At 30.4% G+C, this 10,823-nt stretch overlaps 1 long non-coding RNA gene across 1 annotated transcript in view; it reads right to left on the minus strand.

Moving 5' to 3' along the window:
* The window catches only part of LOC108911013, an 81,935-nt gene extending 71,979 nt beyond the window's left edge, over positions 1–9,956 (minus strand). The window contains exon 1 of the long non-coding RNA XR_001964490.1: positions 9,894–9,956. This is a non-coding gene — a long non-coding RNA (uncharacterized LOC108911013). The remainder of the gene's footprint in view (positions 1–9,893) is intronic.
* Between the last annotated feature and the right edge of the window lie 867 nt (positions 9,957–10,823).

The raw sequence follows: 10,823 nt of genomic DNA on the forward strand, positions 1-10,823 counted from the left end.
AATATTTTATTTCCATACAGATAGATGTTCTTTAAACTATAATTATGTTACAAAAGTGATACGCAATTAGAAAATAATTCTTGAAGGAAATATTAAAAAGATGTAAAAAATTATCCAAGATACCGATAACATTTTAAGTACTTTAAGTATTTTTATTACTGCATTGGAAATATACTATTTGATATGATTTTTTATAAATATTATTACCAGATATACTCGTGTTTTATCAGTTGTGTTAATACTGGATGAAGCCGTTCTTAAATAATTTAAATAAAATATGCCGCAAAGAAAGAAAAATTAAGACTGTAAGAATAAATAGATGTAAAAATTTTGTGAAACTGAAAACATTTACCACGTGTTTTTAAATGAAGCTGATGAATTAATAAATTATGAATTAAAAAAAAGTGTAAATGAATAAATAAAGTTTACAGGATTTTAAAGATTATTAATAAAAATAATAAATTAAAATATATTATTGCAACACAGTTATTTTTTGTTCTATAAAATGTCGTGCTCGAAATTTTCCTACTGATAATATGTTTTACTTTTTAACGCTTAATCATTTTTCTTGATTGATGATATCGATAAGTGTGTATTTTGCTAAAGTTTAAGTGCTATAAATTAACAGAAAAAACTATTTATCAGCTTGACATTACTCTGTTTTTTATAATAAAAACTGTTAACAACGGTATATAGATAAAACAGAAAAAATAACGATAAGTACTTAAATTATTGTTTTGTAACAGTACAAATTCCACGTTATACTTAACACAAAACTAATGTAGCTTTGCAATAGATGTACATTTAGTTTTAATCTTGTATAACAAACTTTATGTTAATATTGTACAAAGTAGGTAAGTATTTAAGACCTTAATACTAGTAACAGTATTAGTTATACACTGATAACATTCGTTAGTGCGAACGAAAATACATACATTTTGCGTCAGAAATTGTTTTTTAAACGAAACTTAAAAGGTTTTAATAAACAAACAGTCAGCACTAAATTTCCATCATTACATGTGACATATTTTCTCTGACAAGTCAAATTTTAGAATGCCATAATGAAAAACAAAAACAGGAAAAGAAAAATAAAAAAAATAGATACTTCAAAATATACAATAAATTAATTTTTCCATGCTCAAGAGACAATTTTACCAATGGTATTTAAAGAAATTGACTATTTCTTTTCTTTCACAGACTTTAATCTTTTTACCGAAGAATTCTCGAGTTATTTTTTAGTTGTGGTATCGGAACCAGAACTGTTTTTATCTTCTTTTTCTATTTGACTAGTATATCGACATCCGCATCCCTCAGATAGGCTATCTTTCGCTATTTACTCGACAAAACCGAAGTGCATTACAAGAAAAAACAAAATTGTTATTTTTAGATAAGTTATTTATTTAGTGCATTTATTTCTGTTTGTGTGTTTGGTTAATTTTGTGAGAAACTACATCTAGTTCGTTATTTACAAACGAAAGATAGTGCTCTGGACCAGAGAAATTGCCCTTTGTGTTTATTGTAGCTAGAACAAAAGCTATATGTAAATAACCGCAATTTTGTAGATGTTTATTTAACTTTGGCCGATTCGTGTTTGTCGTTTGGCCGGATTTGAATTTTTGTCTAGGCAAAAAATTTCAAATTTTCTAAACCATGTTTTAAAATTCTGAAATATAATGTAGATACACTATAAAAACGATGATATTCTTCATCAATTAATTACCCATAAACGTACCTCATTTTCAGTTTAATTTTTAGAAAGTTTGTTGAAAAAATAGGACATATCAATTATTAGGAAATAGGAGCATAACCTGCTGTAAATTTATTACTTAATAGCACAAAAAGGTCACTTTACAGTGCTGTTTCTAAATTATGGTGCTAAACTGAAATGGGAGCTAGCAAGCATGATTTTAAACAAATCCTTTTCTATGAACATCATAGAGAATCAATTAATTTCAAACACATTCCATACAATTAAATATTACTTCATTTTTTAAACGGGACAGTATGTAGAGTCGAACACTATCAGCCATTACTGTGTTTGTATAGTCTCAAATATGAACGTGCAGTGTTGTACTGATTTTATAAACGCTATTGACTTAGAGCTGTATTAATTTAAAGGCATAGTTTTGTAAATTGATAACAGTCAAAAATAGAAACATTCTAGTCGTTATATGGAAAACTGCCAACTTCACCAGATTAGTACATGTGAAAAATCTGTTATTTGTGCAATAATTTGTATTTAGTCGAACTCTGTAGCAAAATATACAGGGTGAATCAACAGTGTGGCAAAAATAAAACTTTGGTCAGTCTTCCGAAAATTAATCACCCTGTATAATTCAAATTATTTTTAAAATGTGTATTTCTTGCCCTCCCCCCCCATCCGAACCTATTTTGAAATATTTTGCCTCAATAATATTCTAGCGATTAGTCAACTTTGCCACAGTGTTGACTCACCCTGTATATAAAAATGTATTATTGATTTCTATTAACCAATATTTCATGAAGTATAATAAAAAGTTGAGATTTTTCTACGTAAAAACCTTTTTTTTTTATTGTTATCACTAAAATGTTGGCTTCAATAAAATTACTTGAATATATCGTTTTATTGGAACCTAATATTATAATCATATCATTTTATTTACGAGAAGTTCCCCAATCGTTAAATCTTGTAAGAACATGTTTATATGCATTTATCTTTTTTTACTGAAGTATGTATGTATATTATTATAGACTTCCTTTTTTAGAAAATATATCTATATGTATTTTTCCCCACAAAATTTTGTAGTAAATACATAAAACTGAAATAAATAATAAGTTTATTTAATATCTAATAATTAAAGCAGTTATTCCAATAAAAATGGCAAATATTTAAAAATATTTCAGTTGATTAATTCATTCAAATTAATGTCTAAAGAAATCATTACAAATTCATATAAATACATGATTTAATTAACAGTAATACATTTTATTTCTCCCAATTAAATCCTTTTCTTGCAGTATACATAGGTCCCCAAATGTTTGGTAAAAAAGTTACAGGGTGATAAAGGTGCACTGCTAGAAATGTACATACAGGGTGGTTCGAATTTTATGCAGGAAACTTCGGGGGCAGATAGTCTCTTTAAAATAATATGTGTTTGCCTTATAAATATTGGTATGGAACAGCCCCGTTTTAGAGATACAGGGTGTTGAAGTTGTTAACAAAAATGATATTTTATTTATGTTTCAGGAATCTATTAATCGACCTCAATAAAATTTGATATAGATCTATGATAGTAGGCCTTGCATTCCCTAAAATATGAGTTCTAAAGATTCAACCAGTGGTGTACAACTGTGCAGGGGTCGTTTCTATTTTTACAAATAAGAACAACTTAAATCAAAATAATAATAAATGTACATTTACCGAAGGCGAGGGGTAGTGAATTTTCATAGTCATATGGCATATTGGGTCATAAGAAAATCTTCATAAAATTCGGACAAGATCTTTTCAACACGAATTTTCTGTGAACCTGTGGCTCGGAATAATTCTCAATAAAGTTTGTGGACCTTTCTTTTTGTCCACCCTGTCTAAATTCCCGATTTCTAAACTTTCTAGAAAACCATCTATTAGAGGATGTTCCATTAAATATACAAAAATAGCTGGATACAATGGATAGTGCTTCTGCGCATTCTAGGAGAATAATATAAGAATGGCCTAATGAAAAGTATATGGGGCGAGGATAGGTAGAAGACCAAATGCTAAAGTCAACCATAATGGTGCAGAGGGTCCAGTGTCTTGGCCAGCCAGATTGCCATATCTAAACCCTCTGGACTTCTATGTTTGGGGTTATCTGAAATGTAAAGTTTATTCTACTCCAACAGATACAGAACCACAACGACTGCAACGAATAGAAAACGGGTATAATGAATTAAAAGAAAACCACCACATGATATTAGCCTCAATTAATTCCATTAATAGAAGATGTGGTGTGGGTGGTTCGCATTTTGAACAATTGTTGTAAATACGTAACGTTAATTTTGTTTCTTGTTCAGTTGCTGTTGCTTGGTAAATACATTTTTATTATTATTTTGATTTAAATTGTTCTTATTTGTAGAGTATTAGGTCTCCAGGGAAAATTAAAACACGCCAGGAACACTACCTCACGGGTGGTGTAGAAAGGTGTAAATAATTTTGTTGATGTGCTTACAAATTGCACTTACTTTTAAGCATAAACATAAATAATATTCTTGTAATGTTAAGATTAGAAGTGTCTGCAACAAGGGGATTGTATTGGTATTAATAACTTGAGAAGGGCGTATCTTAGGGAAAATTAAAGTCACCTTTTTACGTATTTTGTGCATTAGAATATAAATTCAGTTACAATGACTTGTAAAAAATGCAGTGGCGTAGGTTTTTTGTAAAAAGGGGTGACGCTGTCCAGTTGTACACCACTGATTGAACCGTTAAAGCTCTTATTTCAGGGAATGTAAGGCTTACTATCATACATTATCTGTACCAAATTTTATTGAGATCGGTTAATAGACTCCGGAGATATAAACAAAAAATTCATTTTCTTTAACAACTTCAAAACGGGGCTGTTCCAGACCAATGTTTATAAGGCAAACACATATTATTTTAAAGAGATATATCTTTCTTCGAAGTTTCCTGCGTAAAATTCAGACTACCTTGTATATGTGTATTTAAATTTAAATTACCTCAAAATGATAAGAATCAAATGAAACAGAACGCACATCTTTATGTTATCAGCAGAATAATCTCAAGGAGGAATAGTGTTTTCTTATTGACAGTAGCGTTAGATACAGGGTTGTTCGTAATTTATAAGCAAAATTTTGAGTCATTTAAAAAAAAGTGTTTTTGGCAGTAACATTTTCTATAATATCCTGTATATAGAAGAAAATGTTGCAATTATAACGTACTGAAATAAACAATAAAAAAATTAATTTCATTTGAAATATGTAGGACGCTTTTTGTTTCTTAAAAATCGTCTCTATCAGCGGAACGTATGTAAATATTATGCCAAAACAAGCACAAAGAGATCTGACAAACAACCTTATCTGAAGTAATTGAGGGTAAACCGCAAAAAAACCGCAGATAATTTTTTTACGGCACCATCTTTCAGAACTTCACTGCGCCCTGTCGTTTTTAACCTCTTTATATTCAATTCGCAAGATATTCCATTATATTTGCCACCTTTTTTTACGATGCCCCATAATCCATCTATTTTCACTTGGCACAGAAGGTGCCCTTAAAAAGATTTAGGGACCAAAATCTGACCTGCTTTTTTGCGGCGTGTTACCGTTTAGTAAGACACTCATTGGGGTGATCGTTTTGGAGTCATTTTTTATTATAGATTCCCACCCCTAAAACAGGACCACGTACCATTTTTAGAAGGCAGCGATTCCGACTTGAATAGCGCTGAGTTATGGGGAATTCTGTTGGCAGTTAAAAAAACAGGAAAAGCGTTTTTTGTGCGGTACCTGTTGTGCCATTTAGATTAATGTGAACTGAAAGGTGCAAAACGTCAGGTGAGTTCAATTCACGTCGTAATTGATGCGTTCTTTTCAGTTTATCTGCCTTTATGTGCTCCGTCGAGATCGGTATCGGTACAGTGAGGAGCTGTCCGTTAATCTTTTTTTTTTTTTTGAGAGGAAGTTTAACATTAAAAATAGTATTTAGAAATTTAGACAAGGCGAAAACTTCGCATTCGTGGGAGAAATTTTCCGACTCAATTTTTTTGCCATATTCAGATTCGTGAGATTATGCCGGCCGGAAATCTGGTGCCCATTTGTTTAAACAAACTCTTTTTAAACAAATTGTAAAAATTGTTTTTTTTACTCCTGTTGGTTTTTTGGCACATTATAAACAAAAAAGTTCCTATGCACTATGCCTCTAAAATAGACAGTTTTAAAGTTATAAACAATTTATGTTGCTAAAAATGCGAAAATGACGATTTTGAACGGCCGATTTCCGGGTTAAAAATTATTATTTTTGATGTTGCCAGGTTTCTAAATTAAAGTTTAAACATCCCCCTACAAGATGCTGAAGAGTTTTTAGGACTCGCATTATTCTAAAGCCTTGTTTTTTAATTGTTGATAAAGTGCTATGAGCCGCACGCGCGCCTCTCGTACGAGGATTCGCTATTTCGTCTTGGGTTCTTTGAATTTAGCATTCTAAGTACTATTACTACTCATAAAATAATGTAAAAATTGATTATTTAAATAGTCATAATTCATAATAATTTTATTTAATTAATTCAAAATTGTACGAATAGGGTACAGAAAAAAAATAAAAGGGCTATCAAATACATGTGATTTTTATTAAAGAACATTTATTTAATAGGTACTGCATAATATTATTATTATCACTCATTTATTCAATCATAAGAATTCCCACACTTTTCTATGTTACAACCACATAAAGGTACATAAGTGACATAGTTCTTCCTACAAGAACAAGTCTTACAGTTTTTTGTACATTTACATTGTTTAACTAAGTCTTTGGGTACTGGATCTTTGGTAATAAATTTATGTATTACTAATTAAAAAACAAGGCTTTAAAATAATGAGAGTCCCAAAAACTCTTCAGCATCTTGTAGGGAGATGTTTAAACTCTAATTTAGGTACCTGGCAACATCAAAAATAATAATTTTTAACCCCGGAGTGAAAAAAACAATTTTTACAATTTGTTTAAAAAAAGTTTGTTTAAACAAATGGGCACCAGATTTCCGGCCGGCATCAGCTTGATTCATGTTAAGGAACATCTCACAAATCTGAATATGCAAAAAAATCGAGCCAGAAAATTTTTCCCACGAATGCGAGGTTTTCGCCTTGTCTAATTTGAACAAATATGAAATGATAAGCTCAATATTTGGTTGTCGGATTAGACGAAGGACGATTTACGAAAACAAATTTAGTTAGAGATGTTAACTGATGATAAGAGATGTAATATTTAATTTTATATTTTTAATTACGTGGCGATATGAATTTGTTTTGGCACTAATATTTTGGTTCTAAAAAAATCCACAAGGTTATGTCCTTCATCTTTTTTAATTTGATAGCAACAATCAGTATTACACTCATACAGGGTGATTCATTAAGAATGGACAATCCTTAAACTGGAGACACTACACATCAAAATATAAAATATACAAATACGAGATACAGGGTGTTTTTAATTGAAAACTTCGCAGTAATTTTGGAATTTTCAGCAGTATCAATTCGAAAATTGGTAGATTTATGTTTTTTGGTATAAAAATTACGAATTTGTTGCTGAATTTGTCAGTATCTGTACAGGGCGTTGGTTACATGCTGTTACTTCAGTAAATCACAACACATTTTTTTTGTCTAATGCATGAGTATAGTGAATTAAAAATCTCAAAGGCAGTTCAATTTTACATAGAAACAGTTCTATTTTTTAAAAAATCTAACTCTATCGGTTTTTGAGTTATTTGCATTTTAAACCTTCAATGTAAAATCGCCTTAGTTACCGTTATTGCTCTGACTTTTCAAGTAGGCTTCTGTAATCACATGTTACTTTTTCGTGTCAATAAATACTTGACAATTTTGCGTTAAGTTAATAAGAGTGTTTTGTTAGGTTATCCTTCTTTTTCTAATTTAGTAATTATTTGTAGCAAAAATTCTAATATCAAACAATGCCACGACATAGTGATTTTTGCAACAGTGAAATGCGTAATATGATTTTGTTTTGCTCAGTCAAATTTCAGTGGACTTGGTGCAAACAGAAGGTATTTAGAATTATTATACCCAAATTGAAGACAACCCAATCAAAAACGTTCAGGAATAAATTTCGCCTAGGCGAAACAGAGTGTTTTCATCCTGAAAGTCACAAAAACTATCAACGTCGATGACGAAGAAGAGGTTTTAGTTTGTACTTTGGAAAACTCAGATCAAAATACTCGTCGGTTAAGTGCGGCAACAGGGAAAACTAAACCTCGCGGAACCCCCAGAGAGGTTGTGGGGAACCGCGGAACAGAGTTTGAATACCGCTGCTCTAAGGGAAAGACGTTTTCAGCAAGAATTCAAGGTAAACGTTTGGTGTGGTGTGATATCTGGTTTTTTATTGGTCCTTTTGAACTCCCTCCTAATCTGAATGGACCTCTCTATTTGAACTTTCTTGCCCAAAATTTGAACACACTACTAGAAGATGTACCACTAGCCGTAATACAACCACATTTTACTGTCAGTGTGCCAATACCTTCTCCTGATCGGCCGTGGAGGTAAATTTGCTTGGCCACCGAAGAAGTCCAGATTTAAACCCTCTGGACTTCTCAATACGGTCACAAATGAAGGAAATGGTTTACAAAGAAGAAATAATTCAATTGGGGAGTTACGACAGTTCAAGAAACCGTGAATGCGATTAAAATAATAATTGACAAATTTTATTTAACACCCAAAGATTTTTAAGAAAGCGTATTGCAAAGTGTACTGAGTTTTCTTTTATTACTGTTACTGATTGTTATTTGGTGTCTTTGTTATTGTTATCCCGCATACTTCATTTAAAAGAATACCTACAAATTTTGTAAAAGCAAAATACAATGAGCGTTTAACATGCAAATAACTCAAAAACCGATAGTGTTAGATGAATTTAACAAGAGTATCTTTTCTAAGCAAAATTGAACTGCCTTTTAGATTTTAATCTCACTTTAGCCATAGTTCATCAGACAAAAAATGTGTTGTGATTTAATGAGATAACAATGCCCTGTACAGATAGTGACAAATTCAGCATCAAATTCGAAATTTTCGAGTTGATTCTGATAAAAATTCCAAAATTATTGAGAAATTTCAAATTAAAATGAACATCCTGTATCTCGTAAACTTCCAACATTTGTATTTGTTACATTTTGGTGTGTAATATCTCCAGTTTAGAGACTGCCGATTCTTAATGATTCACCCTGTATAAAAATAAAATCTGTTTGGTATCTAACAATGTTTTTACAAAAAAGTACCTAGGTACATTTATCTTAATCAAATAACATTTCCTCATAAAAGCCACTTTATCTGTATACCTATTGTCAGTGGTGCTGGTGTCATTGTATCTAACTTTTCCCTAGATGAATTTTCAATCTCCTCGATTTAGTAACATGACTAATTTTCAATTCCAAATCCAGAAACCATTGTTTATTCACACATTTCTGTAATATTCATAAAATATAATTTAAAAATATCTCACGTTCGTGTTTTTTTAGGAATCCCGAAGTATTTATCGGAAAGCGTATTGTGAAAACATCCCAGTTCTCGAATTAATTATTTCTGGTTATCGAACAGATTTACGATTGTAAAATAAACATAATAAAAACATTTGTCTTCGCTTTTTCTAAGTAATCTGTAGTTAAAAAACCGCCAGTTTTTCCCGTACCATTGAAAAACAATCTATATTCCGCATAACATATTTTTCGGTAATTTTATATTATATAGAGGCAAAAAAACAGCTTGTGGGTCACAGGTCAGGAAGTTAGAATAATAAAAAATATAAACAAACATGAATATGAAATTACGATGCACGGAATTGTTTAGTCTATTTTTAATGGGTGTTTATCACGGGCAGCGTTCGTAAAAAATAAGTTGTTTTTTATTCTAATTCTGTATCTATGACGACACATTTCAAATAAAGAAATATATTCAGTGTAAAAAATATAAATCAATGATACACGCTTTTTAGGAGCAAAATACGCGGAATTGTTCCTAGAAATATCGCAATTAAATAAATATTAAAACGTTGGAAATAACAAGATGTTTGTTTTTCTTTGTGAAATTAGATTGACTATAGTCATACACTGTAGAACATTTACACGGCATCATTATAATAACTTGTCATTACAAAGTTTATCTAATTGTCAAACAGTTACAAAGTTCTCAAAAAAAATAAGGTTACGTACCTCACGCACAAGTACATAATAAGTTATTGCACGTCACATAAACACACACTGGGTTGCTACTTGCTACACGGTAAATGAGAATCAATGATCTACTTTGAAGAGAGAGAATGCGTCATTCACTCAGAGCCTTTTTTTGCTTGCAACTTTTTCACAAGTTACAATCTTGTTTTTTAAGTTAAATAAGTAAGTTGAAAAAAACCTCTATCTACATAAAGAAGTGAAAATTAGAACTATTGAATTAAATTATTTCTTTGACATGAAATAAAACGAAAACGATTTTACGAAAATGATGATTTTACAAAAAATTTGCTAACCTTTCGTTACCAATGTATTCACAATCTTTACAATGAAATATTAAAATACCGAACTAAAGTATCAACATATATGATATTATTTAAATATGTTTTATATCCACAGGGTGTTTTTAAATCTAATGTGACTATTATACTGGCACGAGTTGTTCGATTTACGTCAAATTAAACATTCAAGGGTAGGTAAAAGAACATGGTCGATCTGACCATAGCAATTGCATTGGTATTAAATTATTTCTATTTCAGAAAAAAAAAAACGAAACTTACATGAATTGGACTTATTTGTTGAAAAGAACCTTTCATAAGATTTGATATATCTATCTGTTAGTTTGCAAATAGTAAAAATTTCATTTTTTACTTTATCATAAAGAAACTAATCTATTTAAAATAAATTCTAAAATTAAAAAAAAAAACATATATTCTGTTATCAGCTCTTGTAGTTTTCATCCTATTTTAAAGGTAATAACCTTAGATTAATGTGAATTGTTCTTTTACTAACAATTAGACATATGTCAATTTTGATTTTGGAAAACTCTTCATTTCTTCCATAACTCTTTTATGCTTTTACTTTTTTGACTGAAAAGTATGAAATTTCAGAGTTTTTTAGTAAAAAAGGTAC

The sequence above is a fragment of the Anoplophora glabripennis genome, unplaced genomic scaffold (genome assembly GCF_000390285.2).
Source record: "Anoplophora glabripennis isolate ALB-LARVAE unplaced genomic scaffold, Agla_2.0 scaffold24, whole genome shotgun sequence".
Taxonomy (NCBI): Eukaryota; Metazoa; Arthropoda; class Insecta; order Coleoptera; family Cerambycidae; genus Anoplophora; species Anoplophora glabripennis.